Raw genomic sequence first — 17,175 nt, 5'->3', positions numbered from 1 at the left:
TAACGGACTTTGGAGTATTCTTCAATGTACATCAAGCTAAGCAGCTTCAGTAATAAATTCCTATTCGTATTCTCTATTTTTTACTGTGATTTTCTCTTCAGCACCTATATAGAATGTTCCATCAAGATAAGCAGCTTCAGTAATAAATTCCTATTCGTATTCTCTATTTTTTACTTTGATTTTCCTCTTTTTTTTCCGTTGTGTTTTCTCTTTGTCATACTGGGCCTGTGAACATTCCAAGTTTACTTAATTTTACCTATATAGAAAAATTGGACAGTTAGACCTATTTCAACAGCTTAAGACTCATTGTAACGGACTTGGGAATATTTCATTATGTGCATCAAGATCAGTAGCTTCACTATTAAATTCCTATTCGTATTCTCTGTTTTTTTACTGTGATTTTCCTCGTTTTTTCCGTTGTTTTATCTCTTTGTCATACTGGGCCTGTGAACATTCCAAATTTACTTAATTTCAGCTATATAGAAAAATTAGACAGCTTGACCTAGACCTATTTCAACAACTTAAGACTCATTGTAACGGACTTTGGAATGTTCCGCCATGTACAACCAAGATAAGCACCTTCAGTAATAAATTCCTATTCGTATTCTCTATTTTTTTACTGGGATTTTCCTAGCTTTTTTTCCGTTTTTTTATATTTCTGTCATAATGGGCCTGCGATTAATACAAATTTACTTAATTTCACCTATTTAGATAAATTAGACAGTTTGACCTATTTCAACAACATAAGACTCATTGTAACGGACTTTGGAATGTTCCGCCATGTACATCAAGATAAGCAGCTTCAGTAATAAATTCCTCTTCGTATTCTCTATTTTTTACTGGGATTTTCCTCGCTTTTTTCACGTTGTTATATATCTTTGTCATACTGGGCCTGTGAACAGTCCAAATTTACTTAATTTCAGATATATAGAAAAATTAGACAGTTTGACCTATTTCAACAAGTTAAGACTCATTGTAACAGACTTTGGAATATTCCGCCATGTACATAAGATAAGCAGCTTCAGTAATAAATTCCTATTCGTATTCTCTATTTTTTAATGTGATTTTCCTAGTTTTTTTTCGTTGTTTTATCTCTTTGTCATACTGGGCCTGTGAACATTCCAAGTTTATGAAAATTCAGCTATATAGAAAAATTAGACAGCTCGACCTGTTACAAAAAGTTAAGACTCATTGTAACAGACTTTGGAATGTTCCGCCATGTACATCAAGATAAGCAGCTTCAGTAATAAATTCCTATTCGTATTCTCTATTTTTTACTGTGATTTTCTCTTCAGCACCTATATAGAATGTTCCGCCATGTACATCAAGATAAGCAGCTTCAGTAATAAATTCTTATTCGTATTCTCTATTTTTTACTGTGATTTTCCTCGTTTTTTTCTGTTTTTTTTTCTCTTTGTCATACTGGGCCTGTGAACATTCCAAGTTTACTTAATTTCACCTATATAGAAAAATTGGACAGTTTGACCTATTTCAACAGCTTAAGACTCATTGTAACGGACTTGGGAATATTTCATTATGTGCATCAAGATCAGTAGCTTCACTATTAAATTCCTATTCGTATTCTCTTTTTTTTACTGTGATTTTCCTCGTTTTTCTCGTTGTTTTATCTCTTTGTCATACTGGGCCTGTGAACATTCCAAATTTACTTAATTTCAGCTATATAGAAAAATTAGACAGCTTGACCTAGACCTATTTCAACAACTTAAGACTCTTTTTTACGGACTTTGGAATGTTCCGCCATGTACATCAAGATAAGCAGCTTCACTATTAAATTCCTATTCGTATTCTCTATTTTTTACTGTGATTTTCCTCGTTTTTTTTTATTTTTATCTCTTTGACATACTGAGCCTGTGAAGCTTCCAAAGTGACTTAATTTCAGCTATTTATAAAAATTAGACAGTTTAACCTATTTCAACAACTTAAGACCGGCGGTGCTGATCTTTGCTTCTCGACCCTTCAGCCAGGAGGTACAATGGGGGGTTTGGGGCCAGGCATCCTGTGTTTTCGCACACCCCTCCTGTTTACCTTTCCCAAATTTCTCCACGTAACAATTTAGAGCTGGGTCGATTCTGGCTGAGCTTAGAGAGTCATGCCACTGACCCCCGTTCCAAACCAAATAATCAGCGAAACAAGGACTCGAACCTCGGTATTGATGGTAATTTGATGGTAAAAACAAGGACTCGGTATTGATGGTAATTTTTGGTAACCTACGATTAAAACAGACAATAATCCTGCCACCTTTCCTAAAATAGCGTATTACTTCTCTTATTAAATTATTAAGTCTCAAGTCATTCAACTTCTTAAAAAATTAAGTCATAACAACAATAAGCCTAAAGGGACCTGGAAGTTTAGATATGAATTTTTTAGGTGTAGCATTTAGTATTTGATCCGATTTGTAGCTTTTTACTTTGAGTAATTGGAGAAAATAATAATCTAAAGATTTGTGTCTGAATGGTAAACAGATCCGGTTTGATATTTAGTAAACACTGGTTTGTTTACCGGTTAATAGTAAGCCGGTTTATGGTAATAATGGTTTACAGTGAAACCGGTAATAATAGATTTAATATTCAGTTTTTATTATTTGATACAATCTTGGAGCTTCTTCTTTTAAATAGTTAGAGGAAAATGATGAACTAAAGATTTGCGTCTGAAGTTTAATTCGTCAGCTTCCTTTCTTGTAGCCTCAAAACCGAACTAAAAACTTGAAAAACTGCTAAAATGGGGTTTTATGTTACAATAGACTTTGGTAAAGTATTTTCAGGTTAGTCTTTTTCTTTTTTTCTTTCTCTCTATCAAGGAAACTTGAAATAACATCAATTCCCCCACCGTATCAATTGACGAAAACTACAAAGTTAATATTTTAACTTTTATTCTCCTTTCTGGCATTTAGCTTGTGATTTGCACACTGTTTCTAATGATTATTTGCTGAATTAGTAGGACAAACCACTACAACAATGAACGTCCAGTTAACAAAAGCTACAAAAGCTAGAAAAAGCTACAAAAGGTACAAAAGCTAGCTTGTTAATGATGAATTCTATATTTATTGGTTTGACCCCGTTGGTGATTAGAAAGAAAAGATTAGCTTCCTGGACTTGAATGAATTAGATAGGCCAACTTGAGTTTGTTTTCGCAGTGGAGAACAAATGTGGCACTGGAAAAGGCAGCAGTCAGTGTTTTCGGTTGCCACATCGCATAGTTGTTAGAGACGAGGTGGTAGGCCCTACTGAATTAGGGAATTGGAGAGAGAAGGCTCGGGGTTTTTGAATATTAGCATCTGTACAGATCCTCTGGTAAATAAGAAATTGTGTTTTGGAGGGAAATAGGGATAGCATGGAAGGATAATAGAAGCTGAGACCTAGACATATTGCAGCAAGAGAGGGGTACCTTGTTGGCAACCCAGTTCATTCGTCTTTTCTTTTTTCATGTTTCTAAGTTGTTTGCTGACAAAACCGGATGAAAGGCCCCTTTCCCTAAATAGTGAAGCATTCATAAAAGACCAAATGAAAAGAGGAAAGGAAAGGAACAGATGCTATTAGACTAGAAAGAGTTGACAGGGAGTGAAATTACTCCTGTAATTTTTTTGAATTAGTGATAAATAATCATTATCGATTAATTAATTAAACTGTAATTAATAACTAATCGATTAACTAAAAAAGGTAATTCTGTTTTTATGTCACATGTGAGTCATATTGTCGCTGAAAACAAAACTACTTAAGACTAGTCGTAATTACTTCCGACATACTTAGCTAGGTCGTTGATGATGATTTGTATTTTATGATTCGACTCTGTTAAGGTTTTGAAGGAAAGGTATGGTTTTCTAGACTTCAAACTTCACAGATCGGTTTTTGCTGCGGAGAGCAAGTACTGCACTCAAAAAGATAGCAGTTAGTGATTTTGGTGGCCGAAATGCACTGTTGTCACAGAGTAGAGGGTAGACCCTGCCGAAATAGGGACTTATGGAAAGAACGCTAAGGATTTTGGGACACAAGTATTAGCCCGGATTTTCTATAACTACAAGAGTTAGTTTTTGAGGGGAATAAGGATAAACTGGGGAAATATTTAAGACTCATACCTCCGGATATATCACAGCAAGAAATGTCCACCTTGAGTGTAGGCCTCCCACGAATATGGTTAGGTAAAAGAACACTACTCATGTTGCTTGTGATGTAACAGATATACGTTTGCATATAATTGGAAGCAAGTTTATCAAACAGTTCAAGGTAACGAACTATATAGTAAGAGCGACCCGACTCAATAGTAACCGAATCTATAAAAACGGAATTTTGATTCAAATAGATACATCAAGAGAATTTGATTTTTATGCTGATTTTAAATATATAAGTTTCATCAAGTTTAGTCTGATCCATCAAATTTGCCTTATTTTAGGAAAAAGGAGAAAACACCCGCTAAAATTCATAGAATGTTAATGAAAATCACACCATTGGATTCAGCGTATCAGAGAATTTTACTGTATAGGTTTCAAGCTCCTATCTGCAAATATGTGGAATTTTGTATTTTTGCCAGAAGAAAGATCACGGATGTGTGTTCATTTGTGTGTTAAATTTTTCGCTAGGGGTGATCGCATTGACCCAGGGGTCCTAGAATGTTGTGAGAGGGCTCATTTGAATGAAAAATAAAAGTTATAGTGTCTTTTTAATTAAAGAAACAAAACTTAATTAAATTAAACACCTTTTTAACTAAAAACTGCATTTTTATTACCAATTTTGATGAATGCCAGCGATCACATAGCCACTAGTATGCTTACCACATGTACCATCGCAGACTTATGAAAAATAAGTTACATATAGGATATGATAATAAATTCGTCAATCCTGGTTGTCCGGGTTGCAGTGGTAGCTATCAACCTAGTAAGAGACGATCACGTCCAATGTTAAGAAATATAAAAACCCATAACTCCTAACAAAAGAGTCAGATCAAAACAAAAAGTACACCATTAGAACCGCCTTGTCCGAAACCCCTGTATAGGGGTTTCGTGAACAGCAAGGGAAATATATTGGCTTGAAAATCAAGAAAAGTGGCAGCTACTACAACATTCTGCCTAAACGGCATATTTTTTTTTTCTTTTACATTAAGGAACGAACTGTAGCCCATAGTAACTGAAGTAATAAAAGGAATCATTATATATACTCGCGCGCCATCTATAGCACCTTTAATGTTATTGTGGCTGAGTTTCCTTCTTTGCTGTTATCTGGAAAAAGTTTCAGAATTATTTTGAGGGTTTTTTTTTCCTATTGTTGTTTAACCTCTAATGATAGATTTTTTGCTGAAACACTAACGATAGTGATAGATTAATGATAGAAACACTAATGATAATGTTTGTAAGACCTTCTGCAATAATTGGAATAGGCCTTTTTCTTTGGGCATTTTATTAGCGCCATCTTTTTTCTCAGCTAGATTGGCTCGCCATCTAAATTTACCTTAGACCCGCCTGTGCCTCCTGAGGCACCCAGGGTATCAAGGAGGAGTCGCCAATCTTCCCTCATGTTTGCTGCTGTAGTGATACCCTTCATTCTGGTAGAATGGAGGTGTGAAGGTTTCGTAGATCTCTTTGGTAGGTCCGGCGCAGTGTGGTTCTGGGTCTTCCCTGGCTGCGAGTTCCTGGTGGTTGCCAGTGTAAAGCAGATTTTGGGAGTCTATGGTCATCCATATGTAGGACGTATCTCCACCTTCTGACTCTGATGATGTCGGTTATTTGAGGTTGTTGCGTCATTTCACGGATGGGCTAGTTTGTCACCTTTTGTGACCAATGGATGCTCAACATTCTACGAAGACACGAGAATATTCTACACATGCCATCTAGAATATCATTTTTGCAACGCCATTTTTTATTTCATATCGTTAAGAAGCGTACTGGGAACTAGCAGAAGAGGGGAAAGAACCTCCCGCAAGTGACGTATTGTACCCGCCGGTAATAAGTTACCCGTAAATTACGGGGAAATGTTGAGGGTGTCCCTACGCTTCCCTTGTTCCTAGGTTCCTTTATTCAGTATTTATTCAGCATTCGGTGCTGATGGCGTGGACCGCTAGATTGTCCGTTTATAGTCCTTTACCTTAGACCCGCCTGTGCCTCCTGAGGCACCCAGGGTATCAAGGAGGAGCCGCCAATCTTCCCTCATGTTTGCTGCTGTAGTGATACCCTTCATTCTGGTAGAACGGAGGTGTGAAGGTTTCGTAGATCTCTTTGGTAGGTCCGGCGCAGTGTGGTTCTGGGTCTTCCCTGGCTGCGAGTTCCTGGTGGTTGCCAGTGTAAAGCAGATTTTGGGAGTCTATGGTCATCCATATGTAGGACGTATCTCCACCTTCTGACTCTGATGATGTCGGTTATTTGAGGTTGTTGCGTCATTTCACGGATGGGCTAGTTTGTCACCTTTTGTGACCAATGGATGCTCAACATTCTACGAAGACACGAGAATATTCTACGAATATTCTACACATGCCATCTAGAATATCATTTTTGCAACGCCATTTTTTATTTCATATCGTTGAGAAGCGTACTGGGAACTAACAGAAAAGGGGAAGAAAACCTCCCGCAAGTGACGTATTTTACCCACCGGTATTAATTTACCCGTAAATTGCGAGGAATTGTTGAGGGGGTCTCTACGCTTGCCTTGTTCCTAGGTTCCTTTATTCAGTATTTATTCAGCATTCGGTGCTGATGGCGTGGACCGCTAGATTGTCCGTTTATAGTCCTTTACCTTAGACCCGCCTGTGCCTCCTGAGGCACCCAGGGTATCAAGGAGGAGCCGCCAATCTTCCCTCATGTTTGCTGCTGTAGTGATACCCTTCATTTTGGTAGAATGGAGGTGTGAAGGTTTCGTAGATCTCTTTGGTAGGTCCGGCGCAGTGTGGTTCTGGGTCTTCCCTGGCTGCGAGTTCCTGGTGGTTGCCAGTGTAAAGCAGATTTTGGGAGTCTATGGTCATCCATATGTAGGACGTATCTCCACCTTCTGACTCTGATGATGTCGGTTATTTGAGGTTGTTGCGTCATTTCACGGATGGGCTAGTTTGTCACCTTTTGTGACAAATGGATGCTCAACATTCTACGAAGACACGAGAATATTCTACGAATATTCTACACATGCCATCTAGAATGTCATTTTTGCAATGCCATTTTTTATTTCTTATCGTTAAGAAGCGTACTGGGAACTAGCAGAAGAGGGGAAAGAACCTCCCGCAAGTGACGTATTGTACCCGCCGGTATTAAGTTACCCGTAAATTACGAGGAATTGTTGAGGGTGTCTTTACACTTCCCTTGTTCCTAGGTTCCTTCATTCAGTATTTATTCAGCATTCGGTGCTGATGGCGTGGACCGCTAGATCGTCCGTTTATAGCCCTGTTCTCAATTTTGTCCAAAATAGTATCGAAAAAGGTTTCTCTCCAGATATTATGAAGAAACATATGTCTGAATTTTTTACACTCACCCAGGTTTCTGAAGCGAGGAGGCAAATCTTCCACTTTTGCCATCCTGGAGTAATTCAGCCAAAGAGAGTATGTACAAATACGTTTATTAATAGTGTCTCTGATATTACCGATACTAACACAAAGTTCGATGCTGATGATGTTGGTCTGCCAGTCTTTGTTATCCGCCACTCTAGTGAAGTACCACTCATTCCTGCCGAAGCTTTTTGTGCGCTGAGTTACCGTGTAAACTCCTGTTTGTCTGAGTTACGGTCTTTGTCTGAGTGTGTGAGAACTCTTCTGCCTGGAAAAGTTGGACGTCCTCCGTCGTTTATGCAAGAGTGTTCCGTCTCTTCGAAACCATCCTATGCAGTTATTCTAAAAAAAAAAAAACACCTACTGACCTGAAAGATCCTATTGAGCGCAAAGAGACCCTTGATACCCTGAAGGGTCATGATGGTATCGTAAGTGTGAGATCTGATCCTGTCAAGAAAAGATGGGTAGTTCATACCCGAGATAAAGCCTCAGCCGTCTCTCTCGCCGCCGCTGCAACTAGTCAGCTTAATGTGTCCACTCATGTCCTTAATCAAAAAGTTCGTGGTATTTTGAGTGACATCCCTGCTGGTGTGCTAAAACCAGAGCTTATTAGTATGATTCCCGGTCTTGTTGATAAAATAAAATTGGAAGTTCCGTTCCAGATCCTTCCGCCTTGAATTTCTTCGATGATGCTGTCTTAAACAAAGCCACAAATAATTGTTTGTGTTTGGGATACGAGCTTCTTAAATTAAACCTTTCCAGAAATTACGTCCTAGATGTTACTGTTGTCAATCGCCGAACCGTATTGTCGGTAAATGCCCACTCCCATCGACTAATCAAAAGTGTTCACGGTGCGCCGCTAGACATTGTAACACACGTGATAATCCTTGCACTGAAAGCCCGAATTACGCCAACTGCGGGGGAAATCATGATTCCTATAGTCTTAGATGCCCAGTGTTTAAAAAAAAGCTCTGAACAAGGATAAAAATGATTGATAGTAGCAATAGATTTCGCTTTGTTTCACTTAATTTTAACGAAACCAAAGACAAAGATCTTCTTATTGATGAGCTTCTTGATTATGATATAGTTTTCGTACAGGAACATTTTCTGACTAAAGCCAATACAGATACTCATAAACGGTCACCCACCCGTCACTCGCTTGTACGTAAAGCTAAAAAAACACGCGGTCGACCCTCTGAGGGCCTTGCAATTTTAGTTCGCCTCGCTCAGAAGCCTGAGCTTATTTCTTTTGATCATAATTTCTTGGCAATAAAGTGCGGTAATATAGTCTTCATCAATGTCTATATGCCATGCAACCATAAGAACATTTCTTCCCATCTTCCTTCGCAGGTGCTTGCCAGGGTCTCAGGATACTTCTGCTAAGAGTGACAAATCAGGGATTAAATTGGATTGTGGCTGGTGATATTAATGCCAATCTTCTGTCCGAATCTGAAAGAAGTGACCTGTTTTTTGATGCTTTGCCTAGTGGCTATCAGTTAGTCAATAAGGACAAAGAATTTACCTACATTGATAACCGTGATGGTGCTAAATCAAACCTTGATCATATCATAGCTTCAAACGGATCACTCGTGATTCCTCCTGTCACTGTTTTGGATGATAAAATTGAGGATGATCATTTGCCTTTAATTTGTGAAATTGAGTCGCCTGCTCTACTGGCTTATAACTGTTCTTCTAACCATTAGAAATGGTTTGATAAGCCAAATTGGAAACGAGTAAATTCTGAAGTTTATTTGTATGTTCTTTACTCGTTATTGTCAAGCCTGAAGGTGCCTTTTCATCTTTTACAAACCTCTGTAAGGTTACCGATAGCTAAGATTGATTTAAATTGCTACTATTACCAGCTCGTGCTTCGCTTGAATTCAGTTGCCTCAGCTTCAGTTCCTGTTGAACGTGTTAGATTTGGCACCAGAAAACCGTTGTGGAACGTGTGCCCAGAAGTGAAAAAAGCTAAACAACGCGCAAAGTTTTGGCTTCGCCTTTGGATTGCTTGCGATCGGCCCAAGCCTGGCGAAATATTTAAAATCAAACAAAATTCGAAACCTCAGTTTAGATCTTTTTTGCGTCAAGTCCGCCTGAATGCTTTGGATGGCCCCTCGGATCGAAAGTCTTGGTCCAATGTAATTAATAGCAGCAAGTGTTGCCTGCTATCATTTCGATTATCAAAATCAGTGATTTTGTTTCTCATTTTACTCATTTTTTTTCGACGTTTAATCATTCTATCCAGTCCATGTTTTCTTCCCTATTGCATAATACTATTCTCCAAGTTCTTCAGCAATCCCATATACTGTCAATATCTGGTGGTGTTATATATCTGCCTTTAAAGAGGGTTAAGAAATCAAGCGGTGCCTGATGTAAATGGTCTCTGTTACAATCACTTCGCCATTAAGAGTCCATTATTGTTAACACACATTCAGCTCCTATTCGAGATGTATTTAGCCCAGTCGTTAGTTCCAGATAGTTTTCTTTCGGGAATTGTAACATCAGTTCTAAAAAAAGGAAAGGATGCAGATCAATGATCCAGTTATCGACCAATTACAGTGTCCTGCTTCATGAGCAAGCTGTTCGAGTATGCCGTATTGTCTGAAATTTTGACTAAATGTGATTTTTCTGATTATCAATTTGGCCTCAGAGCTGGTTTTGGTTGTTCTCAAGCCCATCATGTACTTGGTCAGTTGCTAGTCTTGGCAAAAATGCAAAAAAGGCCACTTTATTTTTGCTCGATTGATATCTCGGGCGCATTTGATAACGTTGCCCATTCACAAGCGCTTCATTGCTTAGTTAGAGCAGGAATCAATCCTTCCGTCGTAAAAGTTCCTCAATGTTGGTATTTCAATTCGTTGGTTCGGTTAAAATGGATGTCTTATGTATCTGAGCCTATCTCAGTAAAGAAGGGAGTCAGGCAAGGTGGTGTATTGTCTTTATATATTTTCAAAACTGTTCTTGCGGACTGTTTGTGAATGCTGTCTCTTACTCTGTTTTTAGAAAATGCTGTTGTTAGTCACATTGCCTATGCTGATGACGTACTGCTATTTAGTCATACTAGATCAGGCCTCAAAAAGAATATTAATGTTCTGATTAATGCTTTGAGTGTGATTGGACTTTCTGTAAATACTTCTAAATGCAAGTTTCCGTGTTTTAATATTTCTAACCCTGCTTCTCCTTCACATGTGGGTACAATGCTACTCGAGTGTGTCTCAAAGTTGAAATGGATTGGGATTGCTTTTTCTGATACACTTTCGACTACATGCTCGTCTGTAGCTGCTAGTGCTCTGCACTGTATTCGCATCTTATATGGTAAAATCTCGCCTAATAGAGGAAGGTACAACCGCCGAGGCTTATGTAAACTTACCATAGTTTTTGTTCTCCTACAATTCTTTTTCTTTCCGGTTTTTAGCCTTTATTGCGGAAAAAAGACCGTTTTCAGTTAAGAAGAGGCTATTTTAAATATTGTAAATTCCTGCTATATTTGTCAAGATGGTACAGAAATCAAAAGATTATTTTTCATTTTGGACTTATCGACCCTCTAGTGCTGCTTGACAACATCGCTAAGGATCTGAGGACCAATACTCCAAAGAAGATATGACCCAGTGATCCTCTCACTTATTTTTTTTTCCAGATCCGTGATTCAGTGGATATTGCTGCGTTATTTATGTTGTGTTTTTCCTTCTTATTTCCTTGTGAACTATATTATCTTGTTTTTTTTCTTTTTTTTTACTCCGCATTTATTTTATATTGCGGGTTACAAATAAAACTTACATATAGATGATTATTTTAATTATAATCGTTAAGAATCATGATAAGTAAAAATTTCCCATACCAGGAATCAAACTCGAGCCAACTGGATGAGAGCCAACTATCCTAACCACTAAAACATGTAGCCTAGGATATATTAAAATATCTGATTAATGAGATTTATGTTAAAGAACAAATTATGGGCTTAGTTAGGTGCCTGATTCTTTGAGGATCGTCTCTTACTATTCCAAAGAAGAAAAAGCCGTAGGCTTTTTCCTGTTTGTAATCCATATAAAGAAGCCTGCCGCGTACCGAGTGCACGCAGATATAAAATATCTTTCAATAGACAGCAGTACGAAAAGAAATTTAATTGCGTAAAGAGCGAAAAAAACTGGTTATTACAGAAATATTTGTATATATTTTAACAAAAGATTACAATAATTCAAAACCTTAAAAAATAAAACCAAAAGTTTGAAGCTTAATGGAAATACTGCAGTATGAAAAGGCATTTAATTGAGTGAAGAGCAAAAAAACTGGATTTTCTAAAAAAGAAAATCAAAAGTTTGAAGCTTAGTAGATAGGAGCTCTTGGATTAGAGCTCTAATCCAAGAAGATTAATGCTGAAGCTTATTGATGATTATTTATTACTGAAAAATTCATAGGTATGATAGAACTTGCTGACAATGTACAACATCAGGTCCGCCCCCTCCACCCTTCATCACAGAATCTCCCCCTCCCCACAGACAAGAAGCTACGTACGCCCATGAGTGAGTGTGAAGTATATGCATCGAGAAACATCACTGAGGGGATAAAAAGCTAAAAGCACGAATTCTAAATACAAACAACAACATAATATGCGTATACAATTATATATTTACAAAAACTATATTATATATATATATATATAAAAGTAAAAGAACGGAAAGTACATGTCAGGTACCGAGAAAATTCTTTGAAAACAAATAGAGGGTGATACTATACAAAATTCAATACAATAATACTTAGCAAAATTTGACTGATAAATACTCACTGTTCCAATCAGCATATAACGCGAAGTTGCCAAAGATTACACGAAAATTAACAAAACAAACATTTCATCTGGGGTATGAAAATTCTTAAAAATACCCTCTTTTTTCAAAAAATTAAGGCCCAGAACGGAATATATGTATTTGATAAAATCTTTGCTTAGACCTGGGGCAACAGCAACATTCAGGACAACAGCCACTGGGACAACAGATATGTTAAGAGCAGGACAAACCATAGACGGTGATAGGGGGAAAAGAGAGTAGAAAGGGAGGAGAGAATAAGAACACACAGTATTTATTCATTTGAAACTGCTATTGTTATTATTACATAGTCTAAATACACATATATTATCAATTTTACAAAAAGTGAAATCCTTGAATTTTAACAAAAAGGGATCCACAGACCCAAGACCCAGTCAGGGGAGCAATACGTACAGAGGGAGATGACGAGACTCTGAGATTTTTAATGGGAAAAATATACTACGGTTCCAATTCTGTTGAGGATTATCACTTATATAAAATAAAAGATAATTATAATAAAAAAAGATAATACTATAATAATAAAGATAATAATATAATAATAAAGATAATAATAATAATAAAAGATAAGGGATACTGCAATAACTTAAGCCAACAATATTTTAATACCTCTATATTAGAGGTCATTATCTTTTTTTTTTGCCTCACACACATTCAAGTTTTACATCACGATCTTGCACCTGTTTTAGAAGAGTATTAATTTTCTTGTTATTGAATTATATTATATATAACTAATAACTAATTTATATGCGCACCACAGATGGTGCGCACCACAGCAGATGGTGAAAAAAAATCCTATTCTCATCCCCTATTGTACTCCATTTGAAATTTTCAAATTTCACCAATTTTGGGACATTCACGGTAACATATACCCTGTAATTTTGGGGCATCTTTCTTATTTTGGTCTGGGAAATAACAACAATTTCCACGACAAACCCTCAAGACCTTATTTGTATTCAAAGGAGAAACTAAAAAATATAGCATCCCCATCAGCCATAGAACGACTAATAAAGAAGTTAAGTTCAACATATTCGAAAAAGTTGAATGTGAATATAAATTTTAATAAAGTTGTGCCATAATGCTTACATCAAATCTTAATAGATGAACCTTTGCATCGGGCACTTTTACTAGCTTTAATCTTAATTAAAATGATTTTAAGAATTACAATTAAGGTGGAAAACAATTAAGGTTCACAGAAGAAAGAAGTAAAAGTAAGATGTGATTAAATATCATTGACCAAGAAAACTTAATTTTAACAAATTTGAAAAAAAAACTTAATGGATAAATAAGTAGCTTTGATGATGACGACGTATGATTAAGGTGGAATAGAAAAGGATTAAGAAAAAAGAGCGAGAGTTGGTAACACAAGTAAGAAATGACTAACAACGCTGGATCCCCCGAAATTCAAAAAGATGACTAGGAACAGATTCTATCACAAAACCGTAGTGTTATCCTTAGGTCAAATTCTGGTACTTTTTAATCATTCAGAACACACTCAAGTTCTTGATCTGAATGAAAGATCTGAGAGAACCAGTTTCAAGATCTGAGAAAACCAGTTTCATAGCCACAAAGACTAGTGACGGGTGACAGAATGCATTGGTCTTATATAATTTGAGCTATATATTTGCACATTAAGGGGGGGGGAGGAGGGGGGATAAAGTATTTGGACAGCGTGTAGTTAGAAAACAATTCTTACTTCATAATATGCATAATATGCAATAATATGCTCACTTCAATTCTTACTTCATAATTTTGCACACAGATCCGTTATACTTCACCCCTTCCCCTAATATGCAAACATACAGCCAAAATTATATAAGTCCAATGCATTCTGTCACCCGTCACCTGTCTTGGCGGCTATGAAACCGGTTGTATCATATCTTACACTCATATAAAGGATTTGGGTGTGTTCTAAATAATTAACAAGTACCCAAATTCCAATAAAAAAATCTTTTAGATTGGACACGTTCTAGCTTTAATCATTAAGACAGAGGTGCATCCAGGGGGGGATAGGGGTTAGACCACCCCTGAAATTTCGGTGCGATTCGTAAAAACGTAACAAAAATGCATATAGACACATTTATTATACGTTTTTGAGTTTTTTTGTAGCCACTCCCCTCTCCCCTGAAAAAAATCTTGGCTACGGCCCTGCATAAACGTACATAACTAAGGCAGAAAAGAGGAAAGAATAAGAAGACATCATAAGGAGGATTGGTAACAAATGTAAGAAATGATTAAGTGCATTTGGTTCATTTAAATTTAAAAAAAACTGACTAGGAATAAAATCTCTAATAAAACCGTATTTTCATCCTTGCGTCAAATTTTAACTGATAAATCTTTTTATACTGAGCACTTTTAGGACTTAATGTAGAAAAGATGGTAGAAGGTGTAAATGATGTACAATAAGAAACTAAAAAAAGAGCATTGGTAATACCTTTCAAAATCAATTAAGGAATTTTGGTTCACTCAAATTCAAAAAAGCTGACTAGGAACAGAATCTCCAAAAAACTGTGTTGTTATCCTTGGGTTTAAATTTCTATCCAAACATTTGCATTGGACACTTTTAGGACCTAAATGACGCCAAAACAAGGCCGTATCCAGGGTGGGAGGATTACTGGGTTTGAACCCTCCCCGAAATTTGCGCCCGACTCGTAAAAAAGTAAAAACACATATAAAGGAATTTTTGATGTGTTTAGTACTTTTTGTTTGACCCCCCCCCCACTTCCCCGAAAAAAATCCTGGATACGCCCTTGTCTCAAAATATGCTAAAATGAAGTTTTCACTCTTAGCTGTGGGGTATTCAGGAGCAAAAAATCAGCACTAACTGACTGAATGATTTCATTTCTCAAAGTACCAGGGACAGTAAAAATTCATTCGGATTCTTACACAATCATATATATCTAAAAAATTTGTGAAAAATCAAGAGTCCAATTTTTAATGCAAAAAAAAAACCTCCATATGCATTTGTTGGTAGTAGAGGCCCCAAAAAAGTCGGCACAAAATATATGGCGTCAAACAGATTAAAAAGCTGTAGCTTTTCTTTGACCGAACAATACAATAAAAAGAGAAAAACAAAATTCAGTATTAAATTACGTAGAAAAGCGTAGAAAACATATAGAGATAACACAATACAATAAACACAATACATAAACACAATACAATAAAAAGAGAAAAACAAAATTCAGTATTAAATTACGTAGAAAAGCGTAGAAAACATATAGAGATAACACAATACAATAAACACAATACATAAACACAATACAATAAAAAGAGAAAAACAAAATTCAGTATTAAATTACGTAGAAAACATATAGCTAGCTCATCTTCATAACGACGAAAGAGAATTTATGATTATAAGGGAAACAATAGTGATAATTTACAAAAAAAAAAGATGAAGAATAAAGGAATGTTTGTACACATCAATATCGTACAATACTGAGTAAAGACATGAAAATTCTAGTACACAACTAACTCAAACATAAAGCTAACTTCTGATAGAAGACGGTATATAACGATCAAATATAGCAGCCAGATTTCGTACAGCAACGTCGCTTCCGTCGCTTTCCGTCGTTTTCCGTCGCTCGACAAAATTTACCGTTCTTTGTTAGAGCTTGGCTAAAGTCTAGTTTGTAAATAGACACTTTATCTTTCTTATATTTTTTTCTGTTTAATCTTACAATAAATACACGCCAAAGTATTCTATAAATTGCTTATGATATTCAGTGATTCCTTACTTCATAATTCTCAGTGATTCCTTAGCTGGACAAAGTTTTTAATCCAAAGAAAAAGGAAAAACCGGGTCCAACTAATTATATAACGTTCATATTTTGGTTTCGCAAACAACTTAGTAAAATTTTAATTTACAAATCTTAGAGATATGAACCTGCATACAAAATGAAAAATTGTTCTAAAGCTAGTTTTGGTCTTCGCAATACAAACTATAAACTAAACATGACAGAAGAAAAAACACCTTAAAAAAATACACGACATCAGAAAATAAATCAAAACTTGGACACAACACATATCAATGTTGTATCACACGGAAGAAGATGCATAGTGATTCAGCGTACCCCCCCCTCCCCCAGCCTATTGGATCTTAAGGAGACTGGACCTTATCATTTTTTTCTTTATTTTTCAGTCCTGATTTGATAAACCCAAAAATGCTCTGACTTCATTGAAATCAGACAAAAAAGTACCTTCAAGAGGCAAGTCTTCCAGAGGCAAGAGTGCAAGTCTTCAAGAGGCAAAGTACCTTCAAGAGGCAAGAGTGCAAGAGGCAAGTCTAGGGGTATAAAATTATCCTCAAATTACGCTTGCTCAACGCTCAAATGCTTGTCAATACTTCCCCATATATAGTCATTTTCCACATTCAGTTGAAAATACCCCGACAAATTCTATATTCATTAATTCAAAAAAAATTGTAACTCAACCATCCATAGCAAGATCTCTCTTTGAACATACCCTCTCTCCCACAAACACCAATTTGTGGGACACTATTTGACTCAAATGGATTAGGTCATGCTACTAGCATTTTGATTTAATTTAAAGAACTAGAAACACTCTTAATAAAAACAAAAAAGGGGTAACCAAAGACAAAACAAATATCCTTGGATTACACATAAGGGGGCAGACGGGGGCTAAGTTAGATCTAAAGGCATCCTCAGGAAAAGTGGCACATATAAATTTTTTTTTTGATGCAGCAAACCCATCCACCCTCCCTTCTAAAAAACTTATCATTCTCTTTCCCTAAATTCCAGATTCGTGTGCACCAGCGTTGTCATGTACAATATTTAACTTCAAAGAGTTTGCACATTTGAAATAGCATCACTCAATATAAAAGCGCAACAAAACTTATAAACCATACATAAATCCTACCTACGAA

This window comes from Artemia sp. Qi Xiang Cuo, chromosome 14 (assembly GCF_049724085.1).
Source record: "Artemia sp. Qi Xiang Cuo chromosome 14, ASM4972408v1, whole genome shotgun sequence".
Classification (NCBI taxonomy): Eukaryota; Metazoa; Arthropoda; class Branchiopoda; order Anostraca; family Artemiidae; genus Artemia; species Artemia sp. Qi Xiang Cuo.
This window is presented reverse-complemented; position numbering follows the sequence as displayed.